The 20,811-nt window shown below is 40.8% G+C and overlaps 1 protein-coding gene across 1 annotated transcript in view; it reads right to left on the bottom strand.

Annotated features, from left to right (window-relative positions):
• Nucleotides 1-9,642, bottom strand: part of DNaseII (deoxyribonuclease II) — a 64,826-nt gene extending 55,184 nt beyond the window's left edge. The window contains exon 1 of the mRNA XM_071583977.1: nucleotides 9,478-9,642. The gene's annotated coding sequence lies outside the window, so the exon portion shown is untranslated. The remainder of the gene's footprint in view (nucleotides 1-9,477) is intronic.
• Between the last annotated feature and the right edge of the window lie 11,169 nt (nucleotides 9,643-20,811).

Genomic DNA, 20,811 nt, shown 5'->3' with positions numbered 1-20,811 from the left:
TAAAAAGTGGCCGGGAGCGCGATTAAGAATGACAGCCATTTGAGCATTTTTTTTAGCATTGCGAAAATTATGAGATTAAGTTTGCCTCGATAGAACGAGACTGATAGCGTCCTCAATTAAAATGAAAGCTAAGTTAAATATCAAAGTTGGAAGGATGGAGCAGGTGGAGTGATTCACATATTTGGGCAGCATTTTAGAGGAAAATGGGTGTAGCAGTGAAGATATTAGGAGAAAAAATGCCTTGGTGACAGGAGCTTTTACGAGGCAAACATAAGAGAATTTATTTCAGGTAAGCTAAGTAAATACGTGAAGAAAAGATTGGTTAGGCTCTTGATGCGGACTGTATCGCTGTCTGGATCCCAAACCTGGCCTTAGAAGCAACAGAACAAGCGTAGAATTGGAGGCTGTTGAGATGTGGATATGGAGAAGAAAAATTAAATTAGTTAGGGAGAGAAAAAGATAAGAAGAAGTTATAAACACGGTGGGTGAAGAGAGAAAGACGAGATTGGAAATCCGAAAAAGCCGAAGAAGTGTGTGGAGAAAATATTGATAGGCAGCGGGATGATGGAGACCGTGATAGAAAGGGGAATAAGTTAGGTAAGAGGAGAAGCGAAAACAAGAGGATAGACATTATGAAAGCATGGGGGAATGTAAAAGTTTCGAAAAACTGAAAAAGGAAAAAATACCTGTATACGGCATAGAGAGTAAGTTTTCACAACATGTAGAAGGCGTTCGTCGTGAAGCATGACCCAAAACCTACCTTTGATAGAATACTTTGAAAAAAATTCTTCATCCAAGCCGAGCAATCATTAATCTAACGAGTGCTCTTACGCATATAGTGAGATTGATCTGTGAGATTACGGGGCACACACTGCGCTCTATTTCTACTCTCAACTTATTCTTCTGTCTCCAATGCATGGTGACAAAAAACTGCTTTTCACCTTAAGACCCTTTGGCGGCTCAAAAGTTCATAGCTTACACCTTCCTCTCCCGTTTTCTCACCAACCAATATCCGATTACCACCAAATTCTCTCCTCCTCATGAAAAGTGTTTTACCTAACGCAATTCTTTGTCTTATGCCCCTACCACTCCGACCATTTTGGCCCAAAACACTTCCATGATAGGTAAACTATTCCTCCTGCTTTAGTTTACGAACTCCTATTTTAATAATAAACTTAGCCTTTCTCTTTCTCGAAAACTGATTAACCTTTGCTTTGTTTACAATTACTCTCATCCCATAACTATCGCAGACTTTCCAATTCGAACAACATTGCTTTTAATCCCCTGGAGTAACTGACAAGCTAAAGCTTGATCATTCTCAAATCTACACGCATCTGATAATACGAATTCCCCACCAAATTTCATTCCTATCCACAGTTCTCCTCATGCCTCCTTAACCATTTATTCCTTTTAACGTAGCAGTACAGGTGATAATGGGAACACCCCTGTCTTACTCCTCCTCCCAGCACTGTCCATCCAGACTCTCCATCCGCCACCCGAGCAGTCTGAGACATTTACAGGTTGCGGATACGCCTCCTATCCCTCCAATCTACTCCTATTTTCTGCAATATATCCATTTGTTCTACCTCATTCCCTCTATTACATGCCCTCTCAAAATCTACGAAACAGACAAATATATCCTGATTTCTATTTAGAATATTCAATGTTTCTCACTGTTAGTGATCTCATTACTGCAATGGCATCATGCGTGGCTCTCCTCTTCCTGAACCCATATTGACCATCACGTGAGAAATCATTTGCCCTGCTCTCCATCCTGCCATCAATGATCCAGAGAACCACTTTGGCTGTGTGTGAAATCAAACTTATTGTTCTGTAGTCCTCACATGATACAGCCTTTACCTTTTTTGGAATAGGAACTAACAGTGATCTGACAGTCTTCCGGCAAAATTCCTCTCTCATTAATGCTAAAAATTAGTTAATGAACACTCTCTCTCCCCATTTTATCAAAATTTAAAGTAGTTCCGCGGAAATTTTGTCAGCTCCCACAATCTTATTTGATTTCAAGTTTCATAGCGCTCTTTTTATTTCGCCATTGAGTAAGCTTGGACCATAGTCTAAATCCATAGCCTCATCTTGGTCATTCTCCCTTTCTATGGCTAACCTCGCTGGCCTTATGTTTTTACCGTATAGTTCTTTAATATGTATATTACTTACATTGATCTTGAATCTCCTCTGGCTAAACTAATATTTTGACCGACTTATCTTTGTTTGCTATCAGAGATTCTCTCTTATTACTTTCAAAGAGTGTTTTAACCTTCCCAAATAGCGCACCAATTTCACCCTTCTTCTGCAAACTTTCCATATCCTTGCACTAGATCTCTCATCAAAATTAATTCGATCTGTTTGTTTTCTACCTCAGTTTATTATTTAACTCTTTGTAATTCCTTCTGTAATCTATTTTTCTAATCATCTCATCCGTAATCCAAGGTTCTCTTGTCTTTTTCCTATTCACTGTTTCTTTAGTTTCGTATGTGGCATTCGATTTCCTTTTTTTGAAACACGTGTATTTCCATTTTTCCTCTATAGTACACAACTCCCTTTCCTCTAAACCCTGCTGATCCTCCTTTCTTGCAATTTCTGTAAATGCTTCTACATTCGATCCCTTACATCGTCTTCCCTGTTTCTTTTTTTTGACACTGCACGCCATTACTACTGAATTATGATCTGAGTCCGCATCTGCTCCCGGAAACTGCGCGAATTAATCCCGCTGTCTCTAAATATATCCAATCATAATATAGTCGAGCTCATACCTTCCACAATCCCCGGACATATTCCATGCATATGAATACTTGCCCCTTTTGTGGTGTCTAAACCAAGTGCCGTTATGAATAACCGCTGTCTCCTGCAAATCTCTATTGTTTACTCCCAGTGGAAATTTCTTGTTCCATTTATATTATAACTGAAGATATGCGTATGCCGATATTACGCCATCTTACAATGGAATATTCTATGATATACTACCTTGATCAAAAATTTCCCGGAATTTATTCAGAAAATTAAAAATACAAGTTTATTCATCTAAATCTATATTGTCCCCTTCAAAGTAATCCCCATCGACTGCAACACACTTATGCCAGCGCTTCATCCAATCCTCGAAACATTTTTTATATTCGGTTTTCGGTATGTCCATCAGTGCTTCCTGCGATTTTTCCATTACTTCCTCTCGGCTGCTAAAACGCGTTCCCCGTAATGGTTTTTTAACTCGATTGAACAGAAAGAAGTCACAGGGAGCCAAATCAGGTGAATTCGGTGGCTGTTGGATGGTATTTGTTGCATTTTTCGTCAAAAAATTACGAATAATGATAGCACTGTGCGACGGTGCGTTATCATGGTGCAAAATCCACGAGTTTTCTGCCCACATTTCTGGTCTCTTTCGGCGAATTGCTTCACGCAAACGTCTCATAACGCCCAAATAATACTCTTTGTTTACTGTCTGGCCTTCTGGCAAAAATTCATGATGCACTACACCGTTGTAATCCATGAAAACCGTCAGCATTGCCTTCTTTTTTGACTGAAAACGACGTGGTTTTTTTGGTCTCGGCTCATTTGGTGAACGCCATTCACTTGCCTGATGTCTGGATTGCGTGTCGTACTCATAAACCCACGTCTCGTCTCCAGTAATGATCCTTTTGATGAATGTGGGATCGGATTCAGCCTCGCAAATCATGTCTTTTGCGACGTCAACACGGTCTCTTTTTTGCATGAAATTGAGGTCTTTTGGCACCAACTTTGCTGCTACACGACGGAAACCCAAATCATTAACCACAATGCCTTGGGCGGATCCATAGGCAATGTTCAAGTCCTCCGCTATTTCTCTGATGGTTAATTTGCGGTTATTGACCAACATTTCTTTTACTTTAACAATTTTTTCACCGACTTTCGATGTCGATGGTCTGCCACTGCGTTCATCATCTTCGATTGACTCACGACCACTTCTGAACCGCTCGTGCCACTGGTAAACGACCGTTTTTTTTAGAGAATCGTTGCCGAAACACTTTTCCAACATTTCCAACGTCCGTGCGCCACTAAATCCGTTTTTTACGCAAAATTTAATACAAGTTCGTTGTTGCAAATTTAAATCCATTTCTGAAATTGTAAAAAATCGCCAACACACACAGAGATAGATGTACTCTTGGCTACGTAACTTTTGCAAATGTCAAGTTATGACACTAAGATTTAAAGGGAATATCAACAACAGATGTACCAATTTAACAAAAAAAACATAACTCAAATCGGAACGATGGGAGCGCCACACGGTGGTTATTCCGGGAACTTTTTGATCAAGGTAGTAAAATGACCATGAATATTGATGAATCTTAAAGTAATGTTAAAACTATTCTCGATTTCAATCTATGGTGCGAAATGGTCTTAACCATTAGATAGCCGAAGAGTTCAATTACGAATACTGCTAATGATATTATATTGAGGGTTTTTAAAAAACTTACTAGATGATACTGCAATAAAAATGTTAGGATTAAGTTAAAAAAGATTGAGAGTTCATGTTAACAAAAGAATAATAATGTGATGATTATTCAAAACAATGCGTAATAGTGGATTCCATGCTTTCTGGATTATGAATAGAAATCTTTACTGACTTGAAAATGAATAAATACATCGTTAAAATATATCCTTTCGACAGGTATACGCCTGGCAGAATCGTGGTTTATAAAACAGTCCATAAAATATAAAATAACTAAAGCCTTAAAATAAAAAAATAAATAACTTTTAAAGGGAATGTAATAGAGACATACCTGTAAATACGAGTTTAAGTTACTTGAACTATTTCACGACAAAGGAGCATGACAGGATTTCAAGAAAGGATGAAATAACGGCGTATTTGGCGGTCTTTTGTATTCTAATCTTTCATACACTGTCGGATGATCCCGAATATGAGTCAAGAGCTGCCGAGCAGGAATGGAGTGAGTCGGAATAATAACATCCCCGCGGGAGGAGGAAGCGAACGGATTCGCTTTGGCTTTGGGCGAGTAAGTGCGCCTTGTGTCGAGTTCATACAGGTTTAATACGGTGCGCTGAGTCGCAGAGGAGTAGCGATTCTTTTTATTATGACGCCATTGAAATTTGGTGCGATCATGCGATCCCTGAGCTAAATCGATCCTCCCTATTGCGCCTCTTGCAGCGTCACCAGGAAAATTTCTCTTTAGAATGCGTGCGAGGGCTGGAATTCAGAATGCGCAAATATGACGCAGTCCCAGAATTCATCCCAAGAGTACTCAGAATTAAGGAACTGATGCAGCTCTCCGATTTAATGGTTTTGAGAGGTGATAAACATATTACTGAATGTGTCTCGGTCATCTCAGTAAAATTTAGTGTATTTTGTTCATAAAATATTATAGATACATGGTTATACTAATCAATGTATAAATAATCATCGGTCTGATAAAAATGTGATGAATTGCCTAATTAATGTTTAAAGGATACTGGATTTTCGTTCTATGCTGCCAAACAAAGAACCAAGAATGTACGCTAGAGAAAACGGATCGTTAGATGGGAACTGATATCATGGGGAAGCGTTTCATTGAGCCTTATTATATGTAGTCTACTCGTTGAAATGTACAGGGTACTTTAATCTGATCGTGTTCATCAACCTGATTACTCCATTTGGCGCCGAGGTTGTTGACTAAATTGTTTGCTGCAAATTCGAATCATACGTTGATGTAGCAATGTTCAGTAAATTACGTTCAGGAACTCATTTTACGATACGAGGTGCTGGCAAGTCAGCAGTCAACTAATCCTCCGTCACTTATTTGAGGATGTTGAAGACGTGTTACATGCCCCAACTTACTATGGTAGATCAGATCACGTACCTAAAATTAGGGAGATAGGTAGTAGAACGGATAGATTTAAAATGTCGTTTTTTCCTCGTATCATCAGAGATCAAAATTTATATGACCACAGGAGTGACGTAGATAATTACTATTGCTAGTGTATATATTTTGTCGATGTCCTGCACAAATATTAAATAACCCATCTTTTTAACACTTCTTCCGCATGGTTTGTATAAATCCTGTTATTGTATATGCTAGCATTGTATAGGTAGGTACCTTCTTTCGCATGATTTCCCCTCTTCCAGTGCATGATCGAACTGATATTTGTGTAGAAGTGTTATGATGGAGGTTGTACATACATTGCTGGTATCTTAACATCCCCGCCACACGCCCTTACGGTGGCTGGTGATGTATTAGATGTAGATTAGTCCCTCTAATCCTTTTTTATCAATGTTATCAATGAAATGTATTGTTTATTTATCGGAATGTGAGGTTATTTCTAGCTATTAACAGAATATTAGTGCCAGGAGTGTGGTCTCCATTTAAATCTGAAAAAATTAAGATATGAATCCTTTGGAGAGAAATTTGAACACCATTATATCCATAGACTTATATGGGTAGTAAGTTCACTCTAGCACTCACTAGCGAGGAAATATTAGAATGTAAAAAGTTAATAAATAAAATTTTGCACCGGTTAGACCTCGCCTCAAATTCACATCGAGCCTACACACATTGGGACTCATACAGGACCTCATCTCAGGATTCAACAATATACAGAAATACGTAAGCAGCCCATTCAGTAACTTTTAAAATAGATATTTTAGTACCCTGCAAAGCCACCGCTAGGGTGTGTGGGACGGGGTGAATACACACCAGGACTAATTTTCACCCTAATATACCGCAGTCGGAAAATGTTATTCTGATCCCTTATAGTTCGTGGAAAAAAATGGCATCTTAAATCTATCTGTTCTACACTTAATCTCTCTAATTATTGACATGATCTCTTCTTCTGTAGTACGATGGCAGTAATAATACATTTTCAGCATCACTGCTAAAAATACATCCTTGCAATTAATGCAAGAGAGTTAGTCCGTGATTTAACCTTCGCTCAGTCAGTGATTCCTAGCCTAGCTTCTCTAATATTTTGGATACGCCACTAAGTTTATCATAAAAACGTTTTACAAATCTAGCTCCTCTACGCCGCACGCGATCCAATGCGGCAATCAATCCAACTTCGTGAGGATCCTATATACATGCAACATAATCTAAATGAGGCCGAACAAACGAAAGATAACGTTTCTGCTTGACCTTTTCATCACATTTACCTAGTAATCTTATAATAAACCCTAATTTTATTTTAGTTTGTCCACATATTCCCCATATGTGTTTCACCCAGAAGAGGTCGTGAGCGAGGGCAGCGCCTAGATATTAAATCGAGTTTGTGTATTGCATTTCGGTGTTCCCGATGCAGTTGTAGGAGTTCGGGAGGGAAGAGCAATTTTTCCAAAAATTCAACACTACGCACTTTTTTAAGTTCAATTCTAATTTCCAAGTGTTGCACCAGCGTTGCATAGCGTTAAGGTCATATGATAAAGCTACTGTGTCCTCAGGATTACGGCTATCACGGTAAAGCACCGCATCGTCGGCAAATAAATGCATCTTACCAGTGACTCTGCATGGAGTCAATGTCGTTTAAGGGTAAAGTAGGAATAAAAGAGGTCCGATAACACTTCCCTGGGAAACACCTGAAGTAACTTCTACTGCATTTGAGCTAACTCCATCAGTGACGACTTTGACTCCATTCAAAATGTCTTCAGACTTTTAAAGACTTTTTGAATGGTCGGGTACAAAGCCCGGCCCAGGACATTTTTATCTTTGCCATATGCTCATAGCTTTATGATTAGTTTAGTATGAGGTACTTTGTCGAAGGTTTGTTAATATCTAGAAAAATCGTGTCCACTTGAACATTGCTCTCTCCCAAAGTAAGAATATCATGAACAAAAAGCGCAAGTTGTATCTGGCAGGATCTGCACATACGGAAACCGTGCTGATTTTTCATCAATAACTCCTGACTATCGGGGTGTTTCACGCTCGAACTAGCAACTACATGCTACATAACATTGCATTAAGTAGTGGTGAGGGAAATTGGGCTATAATTGCTCGGTTCCACCTTGTCTCCATTTTTAAATATTGGTATTACGTTAGCCGTTTTTCAATTTCTGGGAACATTGTGATCTACCAGCGACTGCTTATAAATCATTTCTTGATACGGCGCAATTTCCGAAGCTAGTTCCTTAAATATACGAGCGGGTATTTGATCGGGCCCGGAGGAATTATTAGGATTAATATTTTTCAGCGAAAGTTCTATTCCCTTTTGTGATATTTCAATTTTGGGCTTCGGTTGACCGACACGATTGAGTAAGCTATCGGGGGTATTCTGTGAGATATTAGTAAATGCGCTTTGAAATAAGGAATTTGATAAGTTAGCCTTTTCCAAACTGCTGGTTACTATTCCAAATTTATCATTTTTGAGTGAGTAATCAGTTGACTTATTTCCCTAAACCTCTCTGACGTACGACCAAAATGCTTCCGTATTCTGTTTCGAATTTTTCGCTAATCATTTCCTTTTGAATTCGCTTAACGCTTTCCGAAATTCATTCGTGGCATTCGCCCTAAATATCTTGTAATCATAAGTGATCTAATTCTTTTTGCCACTCGAGATATCATCCGTGATATTTTTCATCTTGGCGTGGCATAACCCTTGACGTTGCAATGCCTTTCTAACACCCGCGTTGTACCATATAGGTTCCGTTCTATCTTTTATAAATTTATTGGAAATGAACTTGTTGACTGCTGAGCATGTGATCTCAGGAAAGTGATTCCACGTATCCTCAATAGTTCTGTAATTACTATCTTTTTTAAAAACTATCAAATTTACTCTGTAGCACGTATTTTAGGTCATTATAGTTCCTTCTTTAAACAAGTAAATTTATGTTTTAGGCTCCTATTATCCAACTTAATGTAGCGAAAACTTGGAGAAAAATCGGTATGATGGAACAGAAAGCTTTGGTTAGCTTGGGTTGTGATATACTGGAAGCACGAAGATTAGCGGCAAGAATAGTCGTATTACATTCATTGAAATCATTTGAGTTTGATAGTGACAGCGAAGGAATATTTTTAATACCCCGTTACACTGGTAGGCAGCGAGAAATTAAGGGAAATATACTGCCGAACTGGTCTCTGTAACGCATATTTTTCCATCTCTCGACTCGTGAAATAACAGTTTGAAACTTCACGTCTGGCAGTTGTATAATCACTAACCACTCTAATGGCTGGTGTGACCGAACTACCAACTACCCCAACCTCGCTTACTCCTGGCGGCCTCCTAGGTAAGACTCGGGCGACGGTGGATATGAAGTCGCCCAGGGAAAAAAAGCGTTCCTAGTGATATCCAGGGGCTGCACTTTCTCATTGGAAGACGCCAGGAGTAAATTCGAACATCTTAGCAGGTACGCATGGCCATGGAAGAAGACATAAGAATGTGGTTTAAGGTGACTCACAGTCCAAACGCTGAATAATTGCGTCATTCTGACTCATGCGGCGGAACTGTGGCCGATTCGATATCTCGTATGTGACCGCGGAAACCAAAACATTCGTTCATAGGACTCACCTTTCTCAGAGGCGTCTTTCCTTGCACTTCCTCTTCCGTCTGCTCTCGGCCGCCCAGTCGCCGGGACAAATTTGAGCGGTCAAACGACAACTCTAAGCGGACACAACTCCTCCTCCAGCACTATTCCTTTTCACTTGGACGTCCTTCCCGTCCCGAGTCAGCTGATGTTCCTTCGGTCGACTGGAAGCGCGTTGACTCGCTCGCTCTCCTTCGAAGCCTTCCACCCCTCCCGCCCTCCCCCTCTTTGCTGAGGGCCCCCGACCGCATGGGGGCACGCAGATGACGTTGAGCCAAGGCCACACATAAGTCCCCCTCCATATTCTCTCGTGCGACTTGTACAGGCGAAAGTAGGAAGCCATTTCATGCACAAACACACGCACCCCTCCTTCCACCAACCAAGCTAGCACTCTGCAGCGCAGACCGTAAAACCTCATCGCAGTATGCAGTCAAAGACCAAACGTGTCCTAGTGCTGGCCATAGCGGGGCGAGGACAGTCGTATTTCACTTCGGCCTGCCTCTGTCCTGCGAGTCATTAGCCATGCGGACGAACCCACTATACGGGACAGCACCGCCAGAAAAAGAATCGAACGAATTTTAAGAGCGGACGCATTCAATACCACTACACATAGACAAGCAGGATTCATGAATCCCAGTTTCCGATCGGTAGTTCACTTTATTCAGCCTTATCGCTCTTAGATGTTCCCCTGAGTATCATGCTAACCAAACAAGCAAGATATTTGGGCACTTCGAGCACTTGGACACTGACCCCAAAGCTTTCTGGTCATATGTTAGGGAAGTAAATGGGAGTAAACCCGTGGCTTGCTTAAGGGATTGTAGCAAGATAATTCATACAGACAGCGAGGGTAAAGCTAACATCCTAAATTCATTCTTCCAAAGCGTTTTCTCGAATGATGTTGCCACCGCATATCTCCAAGAAACAATACATACTCCACCCATGGAAAAAATAACAGTGGACCAACAAGGAATTCTAAAATTGCTTAATGAGGTTAAACCCAACAAATCCCCGGGTCCCGAAAATATACCAGCTAGGGTGATAAAACATTTAGCTCCAAACATTGCCCCGTACCTTGAATTTATATTTAACAAATCCCTCACAGAGTGCAAAGTACCTAAGATTTGGAAAACCGCGCAAATAACGCCTATTTTTAAAAGTGGTGACAGAGAGGATCCCAGTAATTATAGACCTATATCTCTCACTTCTATCTGTTGCAAAATCTTAGAGCACATAATTGTCAGTTCAATAATGAGACACCTTGACAATATTAACTTTTTAAGTGACAATCAACACGGATTCAGGAAAACCCGCTCCTGCGAAACCCAATTAGGATTATTTACACATGATTTACTTTTACCTAGTGAGAGAGGTAGGCAAGTGGATGCCATCTTCTTAGATTTTCAAAAGGCATTTGATAAGGTCCCACATGGTAAACTCATTCATAAATTAAAGGTCGCGGGTATAAACAAGGGCGCCATAAGTTGGGTTAAAGATTTTCTTTCAGACCGGGAACAGAGGGTAGTCCTTGATGGCGCTAGTTCCGACAGCGTTCGAGTCACGTCGGGGGTACCTCAGGGAAGTGTGATCGGGCCGTTGCTTTTCTTGATTTTTGTTAACGATTTGAACCGCGAAGTAAAAAGTAAAATTAGGATGTTCGCGGATGACACGGTGATCTATCGGGAGATATCTGGGGATGAGGATCGTTTTATTCTAGCGCAGGATTTAGATTGCATTACTAAATGGTGTTCTAACTGGGGATTGACTCTAAATTATAATAAATGTTCAGTGGTAAATTTCTTTAAAAGATCAACGGGATTTGCTTACAAATTAGCTGGAGGTGACCTAGCAGTAGTTGATACGGTAAAATACCTAGGTGTCACATTCACAAAAGACTTAACTTGGGGGACTCACATACGTAAAGTCTGCGGTCAAGCATATAAAAAATTGGGATTCATTAGACGCATTGTCGGCAAAAGTGACTCGAAGGTCAAGGAACGTTGTTACCACGCTCTTGTAAGGCCTCATTTAGAATACGCATGCAGCGTGTGGGATCCGAGTGAAAAAGGTCTCATTCGGGAAATTGAGAAGGTTCAACGCCGGGCAGCCCGTTTTGTAAAAAATTCCTACGGTAAAACGCAAAGCGTCACCGAAATGCTCATGGATTTGGGGTGGGAATCATTGGCTGAGAGACGATTCAATGCAAGATTGAAATTATTAAATAAATTTAGATCCGCATGTTTCAGCACCGAGGTCTCGCAAATTATTCGTACTCCTACATACATTGGTCGCTTGGATCATGCATATAAAATTCGGGAAATAGATGCCAGAACTAGCCGACTCAATGATTCCTTCTTTCCACGGACAATACGGGATAGCAACTGCAGGGTTATATACTACCTTGATCAAAAATTTCCCGGAATTTATTCAGAAAATAAAAAATACAAGTTTATTCATCTAAATCTATATTGTCCCCTTCAAAGTAATCCCCATCGACTGCAACACACTTATGCCAGCGCTTGATCCAATCCTCGAAACATTTTTTATATTCGGTTTTCGGTATGTCCATCAGTGCTTCCTGCGATTTTTCCATTACTTCCTCTCGGCTGCTAAAACGCGTTCCCCGTAATGGTTTTTTAACTCGATTGAACAGAAAGAAGTCACAGGGAGCCAAATCAGGTGAATTCGGTGGCTGTTGGATGGTATTTGTTGCATTTTTCGTCAAAAAATTACGAATAATGATAGCACTGTGCGACGGTGCGTTATCATGGTGCAAGATCCACGAGTTTTCTGCCCACATTTCTGGTCTCTTTCGGCGAATTGCTTCACGCAAACGTCTCATAACGCCCAAATAATACTCTTTGTTTACTGTCTGGCCTTCTGGCAAAAATTCATGATGCACTACACCGTTGTAATCCATGAAAACCGTCAGCATTGCCTTCTTTTTTGACTAAAAACGACGTGGTTTTTTTGGTCTCGGCTCATTTGGTGAACGCCATTCACTTGCCTGATGTCTGGATTGCGTGTCGTACTCATAAACCCACGTCTCGTCTCCAGTAATGATCCTTTTGATGAATGTGGGATCGGATTCAGCCTCGCAAATCATGTCTTTTGCGACGTCAACACGGTCTCTTTTTTGCATGAAATTGAGGTCTTTTGGCACCAACTTTGCTGCTACACGACGGAAACCCAAATCATTAACCACAATGTCTTGGGCGGATCCATAGGCAATGTTCAAGTCCTCCGCTATTTCTCTGATGGTTAATTTGCGGTTATTGACCAACATTTCTTTTACTTTATCAATTTTTTCACCGACTTTCGATGTCGATGGTCTGCCACTGCGTTCATCATCTTCGATTGACTCACGACCACTTCTGAACCGCTCGTGCCACTGGTAAACGACCGTTTTTTTTAGAGAATCGTTGCCGAAACACTTTTCCAACATTTCCAACGTCCGTGCGCCACTAAATCCGTTTTTTACGCAAAATTTAATACAAGTTCGTTGTTGCAAATTTAAATCCATTTCTGCAATTGTAAAAAATCGCCAACACACACAGAGATAGATGTACTCTTGGCTACGTAACTTTTGCAAATGTCAAGTTATGACACTAAGATTTAAAGGGAATATCAACAACAGATGTACCAATTTAACAAGAAAAAACAGAACTCAAATCGGAACGATGGGAGCGCCACACGGTGGTTATTCCGGGAACTTTTTGATCAAGGTAGTATAGCAAAAATTCCACTTGCCACCCTCAGCGTCTAAAAAATAATTAGTTGTATTTAAATGCATGCTCTTCCACTAACCTTATGTGTTTTGTTATAATAACCCATTCTTTCCGAATGACCTCATTCGTGTTCTGTTCATCTGTTTTTAAGTTTCCCTTTCAATCCATCGTCCCTCTCCGCGGGGGGAAATTCCTGCTACCTGCAACGTTGGGTCGCATTCCCTGACTTTTACAGACTCTTTGGGGGTAGTGTTCCGTGGTGCATTTTCATGTGGTAGTGATGTTTCAATTTCTTGCTTGTTGTGTCCTGGCTTCCGTGTTGTAGGATGACTTTCGTGCTGCATCATGGGGTGCAGTTTTTTAGTTGTTTTGCGGTATATGTGTTTGCATGAGTATTGGATGAAGGGATTTTTGCACGAGTGTGTGCGCTGCTGTGGGTGTAATTTTCCGTGGTGTTTTTTTGCATGTGGTATTTTTCCTTTTTACGGTTGGTGACCTAACACCCCCCGCCACACGCCCTTGCGGCGGCTTGCGGGGTATTATGTAGATGTAGATGTAGATGATATTTCATGAAATGCTTCACAACTGAAATGGACTTCGTCAGTGACATAATCTCACAGTCCCATCTCATGATCCCGTTCAACGGATTGAGAACCACTTCCGTAAGACGAAGTCAATGCTAGCACCACACGCAACCCTTACTCGTTTGCCTGGGGAAAGGCGGAGTTGATAACTTCTTCGTATTGGAGAGCCTCGAGATTTTTAAGGGAACGCTATTTGTGAATTCCCTATGATTGGTAGTTCTCCGCTCGCAACCGGTCGTATACACTGTGTCCCAGTTCATTTAGGGCTGTGCCTAAGCAGATTAAAATACCAATTTTATGTTAAAAATAGGACTGTATTTATTCAAAACAGTCTCCCTCTGAATCAATACACACCTGAAATCGTTTGAAAGCATTTTGAAACAGTCACTGTAGCAATGTTCCGGAATTGCATTTAATACTGCAGTGCAATTTTCTTGTATTTCCTAATTGGCATCGTAACGGTGTCCTTTCATTGCCAAATTCAATTCAGGAAACAACCAGAAGTCTGCAAGGGTCATGGCAAGCGAGTGATTCAGGGCTGTGATCCATTTTCTGGCCAAAAACTCCGCTTCGAGGGCTGGGGCGTTGTCATGGAGGAGCGGCCAGGAACCTGCCTCTGGTATTCTGGTCGAATTCGGCGAATTATTGCCCACAAGCGATGGAGAATGCTGAGATAATATTCTGAATCAGCGATTTACCCTTTTGGACCAAACTCCTCGTGAATAATCATTTGGAATCAAAGAACTTTATATTCAATGTGATAGCATCTGGACAGGAGGAATGAAGCTTTAGTAGAATAACGTATAACAAGATACAATACTTTGTGAACCTAAGAATTTAATTTTGAAAATATTAGGAGGCTGGGAGAGGAGTACTTGGGATATGTTTATCCAAGTTTTGATTTCAGAAAATTTATGAACATAGTTGATTGCGCAATTCTGTGTCATTCATAGTAAGTACGTCAAAGACAGTATTACGCTATAGTTAATGGGCATGAAACAGTGCGACTCTGCAGTATATTTCATTAACACTGCATAGTAAAGGTCAGGCATTCTCTTTGGCGCTTCTGTGTAAATTGAAATGGTAGTGGATGGGACGGTATTTATCGTATTTCCTAAAAAATATACACAATTTCTGGACACTGTCCTTAGGTCGAGAGTTGTGTGCGCCCAGTCGCTCTCCATTATGAGTGGTCTGTTGTCGTTTGCCAGGATTCTTTCCACGAGTATACAACTCTCCAATTCTGCGTTCCAAAATTACTGATCAGAAATTTTTTGTTTCTTCTATAAAACCCGCTGATGTCCATTATTTTCAAATCTGTTTTCCTTTATTTACCGCTTCATCATTAATTCAAGACACTTACCTTAATTCATTCTGACAAGCACCACTATAATGTTTTAATTTTTGTAGCTTAATAAATTTAGGTATTTGTAGTTTTCAGTCAGAAGGATTTCTTTTCAGAGTGTTTTTCTTCTTTGAATTACATATCTGATTGTTTCAGCGGCAAAATAAAACCGAATAGTAACAGGAAAGATTTCTCAAACATGAAGTGCCAGGGAGGATGACGATTCATGGCATTTATAAGCTGAGAAGATCATTACTGTGAGAAAAAAAGGTTTGACGATTGTGGGCTTGGAGCTAGCATTACATTGACATTTTCCGCTTTCTGAGTGATTACAGTATTTCTCACTTTTTATAGTATACGAGAGCTCGTCACTCATTGATTTATATTTCTCAATAATTCCGTTACTTTATACCAATTCCGTACAGTCTTTGAATATATACACTCGCGGGATTCTGCTTTACTATTTTCGTCATAGTCGTACAAAGAATTTTCGTGATGCTTAAAATGAGTCTCATTTTAGTGGGAAATATTCTCTACTCGCTCGTGAATCCTCCTGGCTGAAATAAATCCCTCAATTGTTATTTTCTTTCTTCATAAGCGGAAATTGATCAAACCAAACTACAATGATACTCATGCGATTTCTCCTTTCATTCACGATCACTAAATTATACGAGAAAGGATTGCATACAATGCCAGTATAAGTCATCGCCATTTTTTTCCTTATCTCGTGTTCACTGCGGCCTACCAAATAATCGTGAAATTTTTCACGACCGACGAGTTTCCCGGTTTTTCTTTAGACACAGTGGATAGGCAACAACGAAGCACTATGATATACATCGTTTATTTTTTGTTTGAAAGCGAAGTAGAAATATAGCTATGAAGGTGAATATTTTGCTAAATAATGGTTTGCAATACCTTGAAATGTTTCAGCAGGGAAATGACCAATTACTTTTGTTTTGATGGAAAGTTAACCATAGCCAACATTTCAACAGGTATTAACCACCGTTCTATCCGTTTGCTAAACTGTTACGAGGTTATTCTATCAGAAGGGAGGTAGAGACAGAACTTAATTCATGGTAGGCACCAAACGTGGAATGTCCACGCCTTTTAATTATATTCTGCGAAGTACTACGGCGTGTGAAACAGATAGGGGGCTTGAATTCCTTCCTCTGTGCAGTCTATAGCTGCACACAGATTGTCAACAGAAGGCGTCACCCAGAATCGAAGCCGAACTCTCCGGTCATTAGTACAACTCTCTTTTTTACTGCAATATCACGTCCCAACTTGGACACAAGAGAACACAGAAAAACTGCTTGTTGTTTTAAGTCGCAGTCGCGCAAAAGTAATTGATTGCGATGTTAGCAAAGCTCATGCCCTAGTACATAACAACGTTTCTTGCTCCTCGACCTGAAGAAGGCAAGCACCACTTCTGCACCCGTCCGCCGCAGTAGGCCGACGGGTGCCTCTTTGCTTCTTTTTGATGACTTCCGCTGTACTCACCATCGAATGACTGGAAATAGAAAATGTCGTGGACAAAAGCGAGGGTTGCCACCAACAGAAAATCCTTCGTCCTCCGATCGGATTGCATTTACGGGAACGGGATACCATGCATGCGTTGGGTTTCTTCGATTCGACTCGCCATGATTGGAAACGTTCATTAGCCTCCTTTTTACGTCTTCCTTCCGATACGCCGGGGAAGTGAATGAAAGGCTGTGGCGTGGCATCTTCCTTGATTGGTGCTTTGTTCTGGAAGAACCCAGTTGGACGAAAAAAAACCCTTAGTTCGGCGAGTAGTTTAGGGAGATAGTGTTGATTACGTCGAGGTAGCCTCGAAGGCACTCCGCTCACTATAGTCTGACTTCCATCTCTCCTGGAGGTACTTTTATTTGCGCCAATTCCGAGTTTTGCTAAAGAGCATCGAATTTATAATTCCAGAATCGTCTCTGATGTTTCACAATAATTCAGAAACGAGCTAAAATTGTCGATACGCGTAATTTCGTATTAAGCCATTAAGATTTGCGGTGCTGATCTCTCGGGATCAATGGTGTTACTCATTTTTTTAGAAATATCATAGTAATAGAGTATAACTGTCGAAGTTTGACGATGGGAAAATGACCCACTCACAGTGAATCTCTATAAATGGGATAGAGAAAACTATTAATAGTAATACTAAACTTAAACAAAAATTATTTAATAATTAAATATAAATTATTGTAATGAACCACTGATTTGCATTAAAGCTGCGACTTTAAATTAGATTATCAAAATCCTTTCCTGCAAAATAATCCTTTGCTCTAGCTATCTAGGGGGATGGATTATTTAACTATGATTATTATTAACTAACTAAGATAATTAACCAAACTAGGTAATACGCTAAAGCGGATAAGGTCCTGAACGCTGTAAATTAAGATTTGAGAAGTCAGCAAATGGATGAAATACGAAAGGAAATATACGAGGGGAAAAATTCGGTGTGATGAAAGTTTCAGCCGTCACTTGTGGGGAGGAAATACCAAATATATTGATATTTTATATTCCATGAATATTTAAAAATAAGATGAATAGGTATGGCTAATGAGTCACAAAATCATTATTGTCAGGAAAAATATTTTTGAGACATGCAATAATGCACAAGACGTCATAAATGTATAAAATATAAAATTTGTTGTCTCCTACGTAACTTTATGTATTCGCATAGTATGTTGAAATGAAATGTCATTATTGACTTTGTAATTCCACCCAAATATGTGTGGCATCACAAAGTCATTAATTTCATTTCATTTCAATATCACAAAATAAAACTTGAAAAAAGGTTTCGAGCCCGTGTACCTCGATAATAACTGCTTCTCGTTATCCAAAAATAAGAAGCCCCTGAAACTCCTTGTTGTGACTCTCCACAGACGCGTATTTATACGTAGCAACGCTCCGACAGCGATTCTGTAATTGTATTGTGACGTGACTTGGTTGCATTGTGTTGCTGTCAGTCGGTTTTGCCATTCTCTGCAGTGATTTATAAATTGGGCGCCTCATTTCCAATGCTAATGTGATCTCATCTATTCCACCATATTATCATAATTGAGCTAGATATAAACCAATACGCATGGGTTAGTGCCCATTTGGTATATCACCGACCCGCGGTACATGATAGAGTTAAAATCATTTCTTACTGCACAACATTGATTCTATTTCATTTAAGATTTGGTGTTAATTTTAATATACAAATTTAAATTCTACATCTACATCTACATAATACCCCGCAAGCCGCCGCAAGGGCGTGTGGCGGGGGGTGTTAGGTCACCAACCGTAAAAACGAAAAATACCACATGCAAAAAACAACACGGAAAATTACACCCCAGCAGCGCACACACTCATGCAAAACTCCCTCCATCCAATACTCATGCAAACACATACACCGCAAAACAACAAAAAACTGCACCCCAGGATACAGCACCAAAGCCATCCTAAAACACGCAAGCCAGGACACAACAAGCAAGAATGTGAAACATCACTACCACATGAAAATGCACCACAAAACACTCAACCCCCCAAAGAGACAGTAAAAGGAAGGGAATTCGACCCAACGTTGCAGGTAGCAGGAATTTCCCCCCGCCGGGAGGGAAGAGGGACTGAAAGGGAAACTTAAAAACAGATGAACAGAACACGAATGATATCATGCGGAAAGAATGGGTTATTATAACAAAACACATAAGGTTAGTGGAGGAGCATGCATTTAAGTAGAACTAATTATTTTTTAGACACTGAGGGTGGCAAGTGGAATTTTTACTATCTATAATCCTACGTGTTTGTTAACGATTTGAACCGCGAAGTGAGGATTAAGGTTGGGATGTTCGCGGATGACACGGTGATCTGTCGGGAGATGTCTGAGGATGAGGATCGTTTTATTCTGGAGCAGGATTTGGATTGCATAACTAAGTGGTGTTCTGGCTGGGGATTGACTCTGAATTATGGTAAATGTTCAGTGGTAAATTTCTTTGGAAGATCGGCGGGATTTGCTTGCAAATTGGCTGGAGGTGACCTGGCAGTGGTTGATGCGGTAAGGTGCCTAGGTGTCACATTCACCAAAGACTTAGCTTGGGGGACTCACATACGTGGAGTCTGCGGTCAGGCATATGAGGAATTGGGATTCATTGGACGCATTGTCGGCAGGAGTGACTCGAGGGTCAAGGAACGTTGTTGCCACGCTCTTGTAAGGCCTCATTTGGAATGCGCATGCGGCGTGTGGGATCCGAGTGAGGGGGGTCTCATTCGGGAAATTGAGAGGGTTCAACGCCGGGCGGCCCGTTTTGTGGAAAATTCCTACGATGGAACGCGGGGCGTCACCGAGATGCTCATGGATTTGGGGTGGGAATCGTTGGCTGAGAGACGATTCAATGCAAGATTGAAATTATTAAATAAATTTAGATCCGCGTGTTTCAGCGCCGAGGTCTCGCAAATTATTCGTACTCCTGCATACATCAGTCGCTTGGATCATGCATGTAAGATTCGGGAAATGGATGCCAGAACTGGCCGACTCGGGGACTCCTTCTTCCCACGGACAATACGGGATAGCAACTGCAGGGTGATGGATAGCAAGGATTCCACTTGCCACCCTCAGCGTCTGGGGAATAATTGGTTCTGCTTGGATGCATGCTCTTCCACTGACCTTATGTGTTTTGTTATAGTAACACATTCTTCCCGAATGACCTCATTCGTGTTCTGTTCATCTGTTTTTGAGTTTCCCTTTCAGTCCCTCGTCCCTCTCCGCCGGGGCAAATTCCTGCTGCCTGCAACGTTGGGTCGCATTCCCTGCCATTTAGAGACTCTTTGGGGGTGGAGTGTTTCGTGGTGCATTTTCATGTGGTAGTGATGTTTCAGTTTCTTGCTTGTTGTGTCCTGGCTTCCGTGTTGTAGGATGTCTTTCGTGCTGCATCATGGGGTGCAGTTTTTTAGTTGTTTTGCGGTTTATGTGTTTGCATGAGTATTGGATGAAGGGATTTTTGCATGAGTGTGTGCGCTGCTGTGGGTGTAATTTTCCGTGTTGTTTTTTTTGCATTTGGTATTTTTCTTTTTTACGGTTGGTGACCTGACACCCCCCGCCACACGCCCTTGCGGCGGCTTGCGGGGTATTATGTAGATGTAGATGTACAGTTGCTATCCCGTATTGTCCGTGGGAAGAAGGAGTCCTTGAGTCGGCTAGTCCTGGCATCTATTTCCCGAATTTTATATGCATGATCCAAGCGACCAATGTATGTAGGAGTACGAATAATCTGCGAGACCTCGGTGCTGAAACATGCGGATCTGAATTTATTTAATAATTTCAGTCTTGCATTGAATCGTCTCTCTTCTAATGATTCCCACCCCAAATCCATGAGCATTTCGGTAACGCTTTGCGTTTTATCGTAGGAATTTTTTACAAAACGGGCTGCCCGGCGTTGAACCTTCTCAATTTCCCGAATGAGACCTTTTTCACTCGGGTCCCACACGCTGCATGCGTATTCTAAATGAGGCCTTACAAGAGCGTGGTAACAACGTTCCTTGACCTTTGAGTCACTTTTGCCGACAATGCGTCTAATGAATCCCAATTTTTTATTTGCTTGACCGCAGACTTTACGTATGTGAGTCCCCCAAGTTAAGTCTTTAGTGAATGTGACACCTAGGTATTTTACC

The sequence above is a fragment of the Hetaerina americana genome, unplaced genomic scaffold (genome assembly GCF_022747635.1).
Source record: "Hetaerina americana unplaced genomic scaffold, ioHetAmer1.1.p SCAF_1, whole genome shotgun sequence".
NCBI classification, from domain to species: Eukaryota; Metazoa; Arthropoda; class Insecta; order Odonata; family Calopterygidae; genus Hetaerina; species Hetaerina americana.
The sequence above is the reverse complement of the archived record's forward strand: the minus strand, read 5'-3'. Positions and strand labels throughout refer to the sequence as shown.